The sequence below is a fragment of the Hyla sarda genome, chromosome 2, assembly GCF_029499605.1.
Source record: "Hyla sarda isolate aHylSar1 chromosome 2, aHylSar1.hap1, whole genome shotgun sequence".
NCBI classification, from domain to species: Eukaryota; Metazoa; Chordata; class Amphibia; order Anura; family Hylidae; genus Hyla; species Hyla sarda.
In genome coordinates, this window is record NC_079190.1 from 447,118,351 (window position 1) to 447,134,159 (window position 15,809).

The following is a 15,809-nucleotide window of genomic DNA, read 5'->3' on the forward strand; positions in this document are numbered from 1 at the left end:
GGGTATTAAGGCTCACTTTATTCCTTGTTACGTACCTCAAGGGGTCTAGTTTCCAAAATGGTATGCCATGTGGGGGATTTTTGCTGTTCTGGCACCATAGGGGCTTCCTAAATGCAACATGCCCCCAAAAACCATTTAAAAAAAACGTACTCTCCGAAATCCCCTTGTCGCTCCTTCGCTTCTGAGCCCTCTACTGCGCCCGCCGAACACTTTACATAGACATATGAGGTATGTGCTAACTCGAGAGAAATTGGGCTACAAATATAAGTATACATTTTCTCCTTTTACCCCTTGTAAAAATAAAAAAATTGGGTCTACAAGAACATGCGAGTGTAAAAAATGGAGATTGTGAATTTTCTCCTTCACTTTGCTGCTATTCCTGTGAAACACCTAAAGGGTTAAAACGCGGACTGAATGTCATTTTGAACACTTTCGGGGGTGCAGTTTTTATAATGGGGTCATTTGTGGGGTATTTCCAAGATGAAGACCCTTCAAATCCACTTCAAACCTGAACTGGTCCATGAAAAATTGTGAGTTTGGAAATTTTGTGAAAAATTGGAAAATTGCTGCTGAACTTTGAAGCCCTCTGGTGTCTTCCAAAAGTAAAAACACGTCAATTTTATGATGCAAACATAAAGTAGACATATTGTATATGTGAATAAAAAAAAATATTTGGAATATCCATTTTCCTTACAAGCAGAGAGCTTCAAAGTTAGAAAAATGCAAAATTTTTAAATTTTTCATAAAATTTTGGGATTTTTCACCAAGAAAGGATGCAAGATACCACAAAATGTTACCACTATGTTAAAGTAGAATATGTCACGAAAAAACAATCTCGGAATCAGAATGATAACTAAAAGCATTCCAGAGTTATAAATGTTTAAAGTGACAGTGGTCAGATGTGCAAAAAATGGCCGGGTCCTGAGGTGTAAAATGGCTGGGTCCTTAAGGGGTTAAAACATTTTTTTTATTTATGACTAGGAGTGAGTTAAAATAAAAAATAAAAACAACCTATACTTTCCCTTTCTGATCCCGGCGTCCGATTGTTACCACTATTTCCTTTTTCCTAAAGAAGTGAACATTCAGCCAATCACTGGCAGAGGGTGGACACCACTGTTGTCAGTAATTGTCTGAGCTGGGAGGTTCCCATCATAACAACAAAAGTCCTCAGTAAGAAGCACTAGTGAGGACTGGGTACCAGGAGTGTTGGCGTGGCAGCTATACAGGATGGGGAGAGGTGAGTATAGGTTGCTTTTCTAATTTATTATCCAACAACTAGCCTTATATGATTTAAAAAAAAATTCTGGACAACCCCTTTAAACCATAAATAGTACCCATCACTTACAATGGAGCCTTAGAAATGCACCTACATGCCTTACCTTTCACCCCAATTTTTAACATATTTTGGCATATTTCAGATAGATTTTTATGATTGTCACACAATACTTCCATCTTTTAGGTAAAAAAAAAAGTTAGTAACTCTTATAAACAAAAGGAAAGCCATTCGCACTTATCTTAGGTAAAGGTTATTTTTTGCCTTTGGAAACCTCAGTGGATAAAGCCATGGCAGGTGTTAGTTATCTAATGTCAGATAAATAACAGCCCTCAATAATTATTGTACAATGCTGTTTGCAGGCATACAACACCTAGACTGGCACAAATCTGAACTGCCTTTAGCAGAACAAGGCACGCACAATGAGGTATTATTCGAACAGGTATTATTAGACGGCAAACGATGTCAAGAAGACATTTGAAAGGCAAAGTAATGCTGTTCAGTGAGAAATTGCCATGTAGAGCTTAGAGGAAGGTGACTGCAAACCTATTAAAAGCCCAAAAAACATCTAGTTGGGTACACTGAACTCAAAAGGAGCTATTTCAACTGAATAAGTCAAATGTTCATGTAGTTTAAATTACTTGAAATTTTCTGAGCCTCCATATTATCTTGCTATAGTAACATAAGGTTTACTGTGCTTTTATAAATCATAAAAGTTACATAAATTGAAATCTGGAGGCCATTTTAGTGAAATAAAACCATTGAACTGTTTAGGTGTGTGCTTCCCTTAAATGTGTATAGAAGTAGAAAAGAAAAAGGCCTGGGGAGGCACCTAGTGCATTACCCTAAGAGACAACAATAATATTCCCATATAAAGTGGGAGCAGATGGAGGGTCTATGATATGGCCGCTCAACTGGAGCGTATGGTATATACGCATATAGCCTCAAGAAGAGGTACAATACGAGGGGATCCCGTGCAGGCCTGCAGGTCTCAGGACATATCCAGATGGAGATCCTCTAGTCAGACTGAACAGAGCAAGGAAAAGGTGACCTTTGTGCAGGTGCTCAGGTATCCAAAGGAATTTCACAACCAAGTAATGGAGGTGAATTGGAGTTTCAAGTTTTATTGGATAAAACAGCAATAACGCGTTTCAGGGTGTACAAACCCCTTCTTCATATTGACAGATTAATCTGTCAATCTAAAGAAGGGGTTTGTACACCCCAAAACGCGTTATTGCTGTTTTATCCAATAAAACTTGAAACTCCAATTCACCTCCATGACTTGGTTGTGAAATTCCTTTGGATACCTGAGCACCTGCACAAAGGTCACCTCATTCGCTCTCTGCCATGTCAATCATGCAGGTCAGAGCAAATGCTGTGTTCAGGTGTGCTGCATGTCTGCACCGATCTCTCCCTCCTCTCTGCCATACATAGGCAGGGAGGAAGGGAGGGAGAACAGTCTGCAGCGATTGGTTGCCTCTTCTATGCTCCGCTCTGTAGTGGGAGCGCAGCATAGAAAAGTGAAGGCGGATGTTCACCCAGCACTGCTTTAGATAATGTTGCACCTGCCGGGAAACGCCCCCTCCCAATGGCCAGAACGCACACAGAGTGTAAGCCGAAAAAAGGCCCAAGAAGGTATTTTTAAAAAATTGGCTGGGAATGGGTTAGCACTGTGTGTGTGGGGGGGGGGGGGGGTGTACAGGGAGGGGTGGAGTACAGGGAGGAGTACTTGGTGACTGAAAGGTCCTGCCGCTGGGGACCCCCGCAATCTCGCATGCAGCACCCACCTGTGGAAACTGCACACAGCGCTGCAGCCTCCGAGTCTTCCGGGTCATGACTACGGGGCCGGAGTATCATGATGTTATGACTCAGCCCTCGCAATGCTATGGGAGGGGGCGTAACCGGAGGCTGCAGCCCTGCGTGCAGCTCCCGTTGGTGGGTGCTGCATGCAAGATTGCGGGGGGTCCCCAGCGGCGGGACCGCCACAATCAGACATCTTATTCACTATTCTTTGGATAGGGGATAAGATGTCTTCGGCCCATAGTACCCCTTTAAATGCAGGGATTGGGTGATTGACAGAGCCAAGAGCCATTGGCTCCTCGCCCTGTCAATCATTCTTGCGGCCGCCTGCAATATGTAGGCAGCCAACAAGAGGCCCGTGCGTCCGTCCTCTGTGCTTTTTTGCTTCGGCGCAGGAGTGATGTCATCATCATGCGCCATAGCACAGACCTGAGGAGAAGACAAGAAGAGGAGAGAAGCTATGCTGCTGAGGACTACGGGTGAACCAAGGGAACCAGGGGAGCATTTTTTTTCTTAACTTAACATTAGGGGCTGCTGCACTAAAGGGGGCCACTGCACTAAAGGAGGCCACTGCACTAAAGGAGGCTCCTGCACTAAAGGAGGCTGCTGCACTTAAGGGGGCTGCTGCACTAAAGTGGGTTGCTGCACTTCAACTACCTAAAGGGGCCTCCTGTGCTAGAACTACCTAAAGGAGGCTGCTGCACTACAACTACCTAAAGGGGTCTGCTGCATGTACATTTGCCTAAAGGGGGCGGCCGCACCTACATTTACCTAATGGGGGCTGCTGCACCTACATTTACCTAAAGGGGGCTGCTGCACTAAAGTGGGCTGTTGCACTAAATGGGGCTGCTGCACTAAAGGGGGGCTGCTGCACTACGAATATCTAAAGGGGACTGCTGCACTAAAACTATTTAAAGGGGGCTGCTGCACTACAACTACCTAAAGGGCGGTGCTGCACTTACGTTTATCTAAAGGGGGCTGCCGCATCTACATTTACCTAAAGGGGGCTGGTGCAACTACATTTACCTAAAGGGGGCTGCTGAACCTAAATTTACCTAAAAGGGGCTGTCACACCTACAACTATCTAAAGAAAAAGTGAAATGATTTTCCCATAGCAACCAATCACAGCTCAGCTTTCACTTTACCAGAGCTTGTTTGCTGAGTTGTGATTGGTTGCTATTGGAAAATCTCTCACTTTTTCTCTTACACAGTTTGAAAAATCTGGGTCTATATCTTCACTGTAAGGGGGGGGGGGGTATTTCCTCCTTGTATACTGTTGTTATTGGTATTATTAGTCTCAGTATAGTATACAGGATTTAGTCAGTAACAGTAGGATGGTAATATGTATGGTGATAACATTTCCTCCTTGTACCCTGGTATTATTGGTAATATTAGTCTCAGTATACAGCATCAGGTCAGTAACAGTATAATGATGATATGCATGGTGAAAATATTTCTTCCTGTATACTGGTATTATTGGTAATATTGGTCTCAGTATACAGGATTTGGTCAGGTACAGTATGGTGGTAAAGTGTATAGTGATAATATTCCTTCTTGTATACTGGTATTATTGGTAATATTGGTCTCAGTATACAGGATTTAGTCAGTAACAGTATGATGGTAATATGTATGGTGATAATATCCCTCCTTGTATACTGGTATTATTGGTAATATTGGTCTTAGTATACATGATTTTGTCAGCAACAATATGATGGTAATAATTATGGTGATAATATTCCTTCTTGTATAATGGTATTATTGGTAATATTGGTCTCAGTATACATGATTTGTTCAGCAACATTATGCTGGTAATATGTATGGTGATAATATTCCTCCTTATATACTGGCATTATTGGCAATATTGGCCTCAGTACGCAGGATTTGGTCAGTAACAGTGTGACGGTGATATGTATGGTGATAATATTCCTCTTGTATACTGGTATTATTGGTAATATCATTCTCAGTATACAGCATTAACTCAGTAACAATATAATGATGATATGTATGGTGATAATATTCCTCCTTGTATAATGGTATTATTTGTAATATTGGCTAGTATACAGGATTTGGTCAATAACAGTATGATGGTTATATGTATGGTAATAATATTCTTTCTTGTATACTGGTTATATTTGTTAAATATTATATTTATTTATAGAGGTTCATGTGTTTATAGTGGGGAATTCAATTTTGCCCTTCCCTTTGTGGCTCTGCCTTCACCTAGCTACACCCATGACAAAATGGGCTGCTTAGTTTAAAATGCCCGAGCCTATTTTTGGTTCCAGTCCGGCCCTGGTGATAACTATAAAAAAAAGTGGTCAGATACAGCAGTTGTTTTAATTTTTTTTTGGCCATCTCCTCAAGGAGTCTACACTCTAAGGCTGGGTTCATACTTGCGAAGCTCTGGACAGAAAATTTCCATCCGGAGCTTAAGAGCGCGGCGACTGAATCAGTCAGCACTAAGGAAATGTAGACATTTCCGTCCCCATAGCCAGCAATGTCTGTAGAGTGGATTTCATCAGAACACTGAGCAGGTTTTCTGTCAAAAATTCCGACCAGAATATTCTGCAGTGTGAATGGGTTCACAGAAAACCAATTCACCTGCAAGTTAAGTTTCATGCAGCAGAATTCCCATCCAAAATTCCTTAGCAGAATTCCAGTTGGAAATTTTGTAGTGTGAACCCGGTCTATTGGTAACAACTACATCTCTTTGCAGTAGTTATTGTGTGATCTTGTGGAATCTCATCACTCTTGCTATTCCATTCTTGTAAACTTTGTGTTGCTTTCCATTATCCGTCTAATAAAATCCCATCTGGCAGAGTGTCTTTTTTATTTATTTATTTTTTCATTTTTTTCACGTTTTTGAAAGTTTTCTTAGCACAAGATTGAGCAAAGTTATTTATTTGAAGATGATCCTGGTATAAATCTTTGTAAAGATGAACGCATAAGATGAAGTTATTGATTTCTTAGAAAGGTTTTTAAATGTTTTGCAACCAAAATATACACTTGTAGAGTATTAAGATATATTATCGGCTTTCAGGGTAAGACAAGCTTCGCTGCATTTCAGAATGCAGAAATCTTTAAGATTTTAAATATCATTGCTAAGCTAAACTTCAGCTCTTACTCAGAGCAGCTTGGCAAAGGATGCAAAGTCATTATGCTAATGGTGGGTGAAAGAATGCGGGTGGTTTTATAGGACTTAACAGTCCTTAGGGGAAGAGTATTGATGCATTTATTTGTAGGTATTTATGTGAAGACATAATTTGTTAGGTATTGCTATTTCTTCTGTGGTTAATGAACAAATACTGAAAAGTATTATTATGCACTTAAAAGAAGTATGCGTGACCATCAACATTGCAGCTATTGCTGTACTGTAAGTCCATTACCATGACCTTGCTTGACATCTTGTAATGCCAAATAGATGAGAAAATCCATCAGAATATTGTATTTAATTTCTAAAATATAGGGGGGAATCACTAAAGGAGTACTGTGTTACAGGAACAATTATCCAAAGGAAGATGCATGAACACTGTGTCTCCAGCTCTCCCATAAAGGTACATGGCCGCCAATTCGTGTGGGGGTTGATATGCTCTGTTCCTGGGGATACCTTGGTTCCATGCAGGAGCCCCAGACACAAAGCAGTGGTCAACACCATGCATCTCTATGGGAGAGCCAGAAATATAGTGTTAATGTATCTTCCTTAGGATAGGGGATAAATGTTCCTGTACCACAGTACTCCTTAAGCAAAAGGTATCAGAATCTGAGCACAAATAGGCACCTATCAAATTTGTGGAAAGAGCAGTTATAAAAATGCACCAAATTTAGTGACAACGTATGCCATTTCTTTGTGTAAAACATTGGGGTAGACTAGAGTATATCTGCCATGAGTTGGCAAAAGGGAACGCTCCAGAGATTCTCAGCCGAAATGTGTAGTGAATATCCAGGAAAGGCAAGGGAACCATTGTGGGCCACGGTTGTCTGACAGAGATCTTTAACGTGTTTGCGCTGACAGCCGATGGTGAGTACAATCTTTTTCTGAAAAAACTAAATGCAATGATGTTGTCAGTACTAGAAGAAATTTGTTTCACAGTTAAGCATGGACTATGGGGGGCACTTATTAAACCCCCTCCAGTGAACAGGCTCCGCTGCAAGCACACAGGTATGCTGGATTTATATAAAGGGGCACACCCATGCTGAAATCACTGCTACTGAGAGATTTCAACAACAGTTTACGCTGGTTTGCCACAAACTGCCATAACTCTCGTGAACAGAAGCGAAAATGCCCCCTTTGCCCGAAACCATGTCCTAGTGCAGATTTTGTGCAATAGTTTGCCATTTTTGCCAGGAGGCAAAATAATCGCAAATAATTAAATAAACTAATAATAATAATATCCTTTATGAACAGTTCTCATTTCCCAGCTTGCTGCTGTGTGGGATGTTGGTTGCGATGTATCCCTGGAAGACAACATGTGAAGGAGAGGGCGTATGGTCAAAGACAGGGTAAATCACCAATCATTCGTTGCTGTTCACTACTGTGAATTATACATTATACATTTTATACTATCATTATCATCGTCTAAAAGAAAATTTTACCTAAATGAATAGCTTAATAATGCAAGTTTGATAAACAAAACATGACGGACTGTATCTTTTTCTTGGACATCCACTAAGCCCTTAGGTCAATTTTGTATATCATGTATTAGACACTTTTTCTTAGAACTGCATTTTCATGGTATCTTATAGATAACAATAAACATAAAACTTCTTCATCTCATGTTGGAAAGCTGTGAGATCCCATCGGCAATACTGCGTACTGAAATACCCCCATTTTGTCTAAACTAGTCCGCTAGTATTTCCGTAGCGGACTAGTTTAGACAAAAGTTTAACCTTCTGACCAGGATTAGGCTGGTTCTTCATGACTTTTTTATTTTCTTAAATTATATAACACATGAGAAATGAGGTTACCCTATTCAAGGTAACAATTTAGCACTACATTGGCAAGATGACAGGTTATGGATTGTGCCCTCAATAGCTGTTAGAAAATTGCCCTTGAAACCTTGTACCATGTTAGTATTTAGTGAGCATATTTTTGTTCCCAATATAAATTAGGAGAAGCTGGAATTCATATAAACAGGTGAATAAAGTATTATAATATACTACATCTTGAAATACCTTTCCTTAATAGGTGTTTTCCCATTAGCGGTAAGGTTTATGTGACACTGCACAGGTAAATCTGTCATGTTCAAAAAGGTTTTCATTAATATCCACTCTGCAAAATGGTTTTCATCACGTTTATGGTTGGCAGGTAACTAGTGTATTTTCCTAAATCTCTTTGAGTGTGAAGGCCTTACTATACAAAAAAAAAAAAAAAGAGGTTAACCACATCTTCTCATATACATTCATTCAAACAACATCTCAAAGGGTAAACCAAGGATTTAATAAAACTGGCATACCTTTGTGTGCAATGTACTGTGTATTACTCAAATTTTTCCTGTGTTTAGCTTTCGTGGATTGTTTAGCTTCTATGGATTTAGAAAAAAACAAAACATGCATGATCAAAATAGGATACTTGTTACTAGGAATACCCCCTTGGGAAAATATACAATATAATGTAGAAGAAACTTTAGACCTCATTGGATATTATATATTAATCCGTAACCATCCTTAACCATGAACAATATCAATATTTACCTTTTCATTACCCAACATAACCAGGTGTTCTAGGTCATGACCATCAAGCTACCGTAGACCCTCAGGGTTGTTGCTTAAAACTTCTAACTTACTAACTGCTTAGCCACCTTATGTAAAAACTATGAGATGTAGGATGTGTACAAAGTTGTTAAAGTAGCATAGTTGAGGGAATGGAGTTCTGCCATTTCTTTCATTTGCACCAACTCATCTGATAACTTAATATTTGGCAATATTGGAATTCTCCATAAAGAATGGAACACTGGCTACACATACTTCCATCCGATTCAATCAGGGGACATTTGACCTCTGGGACAGGGGATAAGGTATTAGTGCTGGTCCAGTAATTGGTGGTGGTCCCTCAGGTCAGCTAGTTATCCTGTGAATAGTGCATCATTTTTGATGTTGGGACAACCACTTTAAGTTGAGTAATGACGGCAGTAAAGGGAAAAGGAGCTTGACAGAATGAAAATCATGCCATTATCTAAGCACGGGTTATTATAAATCACCGAAAAGGTTGAAGACATAGGAAAGAAAAGGAGAAGGGTAGGAAGAGAAGAGATGATGCTTCAGAGATTTTGTATGAGACTTATGGTGCGTTGACATGTGCGTATTTTTGCTGCAGATCTGCTTCAGTAGATTTTTCTGCCCGTTGAAATCAATGGGCAGCCAAATCTGCAGTAGCAAATCTGCAACAGATCTGCAGCAAAAATGCGCTCGTGTGAACGCACCCTAAAGCTGTAAGTGGGAAGGAAGAGCAGCCGAGGAGCCATCTGGTTAGTCAAATACTCCCCAGCTCAACACTAGGAAGAGCCCACCCATCAGACCCAAGTATAAAGAGAAAATTCAAATGATGAGACTTTTTTATAAAGGGAAGATAAAAACTATGCAGGTTACACAATGATCTAGTACAAATCTACAACTGCCTCAGGAGAGATTCTATAAAAGGACCTTCACTATAAACTGAACTGAGGGTCTGTTTTGTTGACCATGTCTCCACCTCAAACTCAAAGGACTAAAAGTATCTACCTGTCAACTCTATTTTAATCTTTTTTTTTTTTTTATAACACTCGTTTTTCTTCCCTGTCGCCAGTTTAATTAGATTGTGATGTTTATCATCTCCGCATACTAAGTTGATAATTAAATCTGATAGATGTGAATGGGTATCCGAGCCCCTTGGATATGAGTAATATGAGTAATTATGTTTTCAAGTTAAAAACTGTAATACATTGTTATCATCAAACTAAGAGTTTTAAATTACTTCTGATCTTGACTCCGAAATCCTACTTTATTGTCAAATATCTGATACCCTAATAGGTATTCATCAAGCTACTAAGCCATCAATCCATAATAGGAGCCAAAGCTGCATTTACTTTCTCTTCTTTAATCTCCCTGCTCTTAATTGCCATATTGACAAAAAAAGAAACAGTTGTTTACCCTCTAAAATCTCAGGAGTGCCTGCCAAATTAATCCTTCTGAGAAGTGATTCTTCGGCTCCAGAAACAAGTAGCATGCAAAACAGTAAGAGACTTCCTTAAGAGGCAATGAACAACTTAAAGTGTTCTTAAAAATTAACCTTCACCATGAATGCCAACTTAATGGAAAATTACAACAACAGGCTTGTTGTTTTTAGTTGAATTACATTCTGCAACAGCCACAATCAAATATATTGAACTGAAATGGAAACCCAAAGTAAATGAGGTGAAGGAACGTACTTGGTATCCGCTAATACTTTGGAAAATGGTCAATGAAGACATATCTTCGATGTGTATGTTCTGTGATATGATGTTTTACTACATAGGGACAGCATCATTATGTTTGAAATCTAAAAATATAGTTGTTTACCTCATGAATGTTTGAAATGTTGAATCTTTGAAATGTTGAAACCGTGAGAACTAAAAATTTATTGTAAGGGTGGGGTCAAACACAGTGCATCCACAGCGTATTTAACACTGCAGATGCGCTGCCAGCAGTCTCAGAGCAACAGCAGAATGAGCTCCTAGCTCGAGTAGCTCTGTGTGTCTGCTCATAGCACCAGATTTGCCACTGGCAGTCACAAGTGGACACACAGAGCTACCCGACCGCAGCAGGCAGCTCACTCTGTTGTCTCCCTGTGACTGCCAGCAGCGCATCCGCAGTGTGAAATATGCATTTAATGCGCTGTGTGTGATCCTACAACACAAATAGCACATTCAAACACACAAAGTATACACACACATTTAGTCTGCCACTCATACTGCAACTCACTGTTCCTATATTTGCTCTCTTTGTCATCACCTCCCATCGTCTTAACTGTACCTCACAGCAGCTGAGCCTGATGAAACTGCTTCACCGATTGCATATCCCTCTGAAGCTTAAGAATCCTTTACAGACCAGTCTGAGGTTCCTTCTGCTTATGGAACTGCTCAATGAATCCAGCCTAGATCTTTTCTCTAAGCTCAGCATAGAGAATGACCCACAGTCTGCTTACTCCATGGAAAACAGATCTATGTGTATAAATTGCTATTTGTTCTAATCCTTACACATCACATTGAATTATAGTCAAAAGGAAAGAACACAGCCTGAACTTGCACAATATGGTATATACCACATGTACACATAAAAATCTATGTTTACTATCTTTGTCATCACCTCCCATCGTCTTAACTGTACCTCACAGCAGCTAAGCCCAATGCAACGGCTTCACCAATAGCATATCCCTCTGCAGCTTAAGAATCCTTTACAGACCGGTCTGAGGTTCCCTCTACTTATGGAACTGCTCCATGCATCCAGCCTAGATCTTTCCACTAAGCTCAGCATAGAGAATGAGCCACAGTCTGCTTACTTCCTGGAAAACAGATCTACGTGTATCAATTGCTAAGTGTTCTAATCCTTACAAATTGAACTATAGTCAAAAGGATAGAACACAGCATGAACTTGCACAATATAGTATATACCATATGTACACATAAAACTCTACAGTCTTTTATGTAAGGGTGGATGAACAATATGAAGTTTACTCCCCTTTCACTAATCCTTGACTGAAACCAACCTTGTTTACTAACTTGGCAAACTAAGGGTATTGAAGATCAAGACTAGTCTCTAACTCTCCTTTCCCTACCAAACATTCTGTTCCTGAGCTCCATAGCAGTATGTTCTAATGGTTGTTCAATGACTGGATATACACTAGGTAGCATTGACACTTATAGGGGGAGATTAATCAAAACCTGTCCAGAGGAAAAGTTACTGAGTTGCCCATAGCAACCAATCAGATCGCTTCTTTCATTTTTGAAAAGGGCTCTGAAAAATTTAAGAAGCAATCTGCTTGGTTGCCATGGGCAACTCAGCAACTTTTCAAGGATAGGGTATAATATGTCTGATCGCGGGGGTCCAGTTCCTTGGTAAGCCTGTCCATTACTGTATGACACTTATTTATTAAAGTCACCTTATGTTGGACAACCCCTTTACGTGTTGGCTATTTTTTTCTGAAAGGTGTCTCCAGATAAGTTGCAAAGCTTTTGGAAACTTGAGATAATCTCATTCAGCACATGCTTAATCAAAGGTTGTTGTTTCTGCTCTTTCCTCCTCTCTGATTTACACTGTGGCATTACTTCAGCTGGAATAAGCCACTACAAATTTACCAGCAAAGGGAGTCATTTAGACTATAACAACTCAATTATTGCCACCCATATAAATTATTCTCATTAAAGGATGAGCATAAATATATTAGTTTACTTTAAAAAGATCTAAAACATTACTGTCTGTACAAATTATGGTGCCCGGAATTTTAATTTATTGGTTTGGGTTTTGTATTTATTTATTCATTATTTATTGATAGTTTGCTTCCGTTCAATGTGTACTGTAAAATCATTTATTTCCAGCTCAAGATTAAAAAGGGAATGAACTTTTACCTTGAAGAATCTCTTTAAAAACACACACACAAAAGTGAGAAGAGTAAAGTAAATTAACTTGAAATTGACTTGTGAGTTTGATGCTTTAATGTCATCTGAGTTGATGCGTAACGTCTTTGGTCTGAACTGTGCCTGTCTGTAATGGGATTTTGAAATCAAAGGTTTTTTTTTTTTCATATTGGTATTTCAGGCTTGTTCGACTCTATGTGATTTTCCTTCGCTACAATTTATTACTTCGAATTTGATTTCAAACATGGGAATTTCTATTTTTTTTTTATATATTTCCCTTTTATAGTTAGAGCAACAAGAATGCAAATGGAAAATTAGATAATATTTGACCATCTAATAAATAGTGTGTCTTATTGAAACTAGATTTAAGACTTATTTCATTTATTTTACCCGTTTTGTCATCCTTCCAGATCACATCAGTAAATGATTGTTATAGACTTGTGAAATTCTGAAAATGAAAACTGCATTCTACCAGGTCCCAGGATATCAATAATGAGATCAAAATCCTTGAGACTTAGAATATTATATTGGTATTATAAAGGTATAGATAGTAACATCTCCTTTTTATGTGATGCTCTGGGTAAGGGAAAAACACATTTCGGCATTGCAAGCTATATGGAAAACCAGTGGGTAGTAGTGACATAGAAAAGGCTTAGAGGGCAGCAAACTATACAATAGCAATTAGTGCTAGGCAGCTACTGCCAATGCAAATAATATAATGGAAGGCGTCAAAAAAGGTTTGTAAGCACATGATGTTGAGAACATAATTCTATGTCTATACCAATCACTAAGATAGAAAACACGGCAGCACTCCTAGAAGTACAGTGAATGGTGGCTTTATTATCACCAAAGTGTACATAAAGCCACCATTCACTGTACTTCCTGGAGTGCTGCTGTGTTTTCTATCTTGCTGTATCCAGTGGGGCCCAGGACCGGGGTCCAACCACAGCCTGCACCCACCTACATACCGCAGTGTGCTGCATCACCTATTGTTTTGTATACCAATCACTGGTTAGATAAAACATGAAATATTTGTTTATATATGTATGTCTAGTGCAGAGTTTATACCACTTTTTGCTTAAACAGGTTTGCCTGCGCTGCCTGGTAGAACAATTATAACATCACTAGAAAATCTCAGGAAACTGCTGCCAATGCTAATAATATCAAAGAATAGATTAAAAAAAAGTTTAGGTGCACATGATCAGAACATAATTCTATGTCTATATCAATCACTGGTTGACTCGGTCCCACGCCCCCTGATGATGCTGGGTGTCAGCTCAGTAAAACAGGTTGGATACACAGACTGTGATAACTAATATGCTGCTGTTTAAGTTTTTTATCCTTTGAGTGCAATAAAGTACACCATTGAAGTAATTCTAAACAATATTACTCAAGATCCCCTCTTTGTTTTTTAACCTTGCAAGCACATCTCTATGAGGATGGCAGGATCGTGAATCCCCATGAAGCCTAAGGTGCGTTAGCAGAGGAAGCGGCATGAGATGTCGTACAATAAGAGGAAAGTGTGGAAACTCCATGAAGAGTTTTAGAGCTCCAAGTCAATGGCACAACATGTGAGATGACAAGTTCCTAGGATCGGCATGTGATACAACAGATATCAGAGCAGAAGAGAGATTTCCAGCGAGGAGAAATCTCCCACATTTGTACTTTTTGGAACCTCTGGCTGCTCATAGATATTCAGGAGGATTGGAGTTGTGAACGTAATAGTAATTGCCCTTATTAATGACTGCAGTATACTGGTTACACGGTATTAGTACTATAGATTCTGAATACAATTTAAAGGGAAAACTAAGCTTTAACCCCTATAGGACCATTACTGTCTTACAGTGTAGGTGGAAGAATTTATAACCATATACCTTATAACCATGCACCAGTTGTTTAAAAAAAAAAAAAAATATATATATATATATATATATATATATATATATATATTCCATTGGAGTACCCATTTAAACTTGTATCTACCAAATTGCCCAAATTAACAGAAAGAACCAGATGCTCTAACTATTCTGCAAACTTTTAAGGTCACTTTCATAAAAAGGATATGACATTTCTCTCTATGTGCAGTCATTAAAAAGAAATTCAATATCTAATATCCAAGATAACATCAACTTGGCTCATGGTGACAAGTCACATCTATTAGAACGTGTGTGTTCCTCTCCCTCATGTAAATAATTGTTACCTGTGACTAATAGATGTGCCTGAACCATCTAGAGGGATCAGCTCTCTGTGACACCTATACCATGATATGTGATTAGAGTAGGCTCCCTTTATGTACATACAGTAGCAGTTATACTCCCAAGAGTAATTGAACTGACCTCTGAAAAAAGGCACAAGCTTATAAACAATGGGAAGCCCAGATGTAGTGGCCTGAATTATGGCTTGTAATTATTGGCAACGGTTACATTCAGCAGCAGTTCTATTCTGCAAACCTTCCTCAGTATTTACTGCCTAAAGCTAGAAAACATTTGTCTTTTTTTTACAATTTTTAATTACTCTTTCAGTTGCTTGTCTATTTATCTATCTATCTTTCTCATATCTATCTATCTATCTATCTATCTATCTTTCTATCTCATATCAATCTATCTATCTCCTATCTATCTATCTTTCTATCTATCTCCTATCTATCTATCGATCTCCTATCTATCTATCTTTCTATCTCATATCTATCTATCTATCTATCTTTCTATCTCATATCTATCTATCTATCTATCTCCTATCTATCTATCTATCTCATATCTATCTATCTATCTATCTATCTTTCTATCTCCTATCTATCTATCTTTCTCATATCTAGCTATCTTTCTATCTCATATCTATCTATCTATCTCCTATCTATCTCATATTTATCTATCTATCTCATATCTATCTATATCATATCTATCTATCTCCTATCTATCTATCTATCTATCTATCTCATATCTATCTATCTCATATCTATCTATATCATATCTATCTATCTCCTATCTATTTATCTATCTATCTCATATCTATCTATCTATCTATCTTCTATCTATCTATCTATCTAATATCTATCTATCTATCTATCTCATATCTATCTATCTCATATCTATCTATCTATCTCATATCTATCTATCTATCTATCTATATATCTCATATCTATCTATCTA

The 15,809-nt window shown here is 38.6% G+C and overlaps 1 long non-coding RNA gene across 3 annotated transcripts in view; it reads right to left on the reverse strand.

The window, feature by feature from the left end:
* Window positions 1–15,809, reverse strand: part of LOC130358052 (uncharacterized) — a 132,376-nt gene that overhangs the window by 60,432 nt on the left and 56,135 nt on the right. For 2 of the 3 annotated variants that reach the window (XR_008889385.1, XR_008889383.1), the window contains exons 2-3: window positions 8,527–8,595; window positions 8,246–8,423 (exon numbers count right to left, since the gene is read on the reverse strand). This is a non-coding gene — a long non-coding RNA (uncharacterized LOC130358052). Of the gene's footprint in view, window positions 1–8,245; window positions 8,424–8,526; window positions 8,611–15,809 lie in introns of those variants that run through there. The other variant, XR_008889384.1, reaches the window with a different exon arrangement.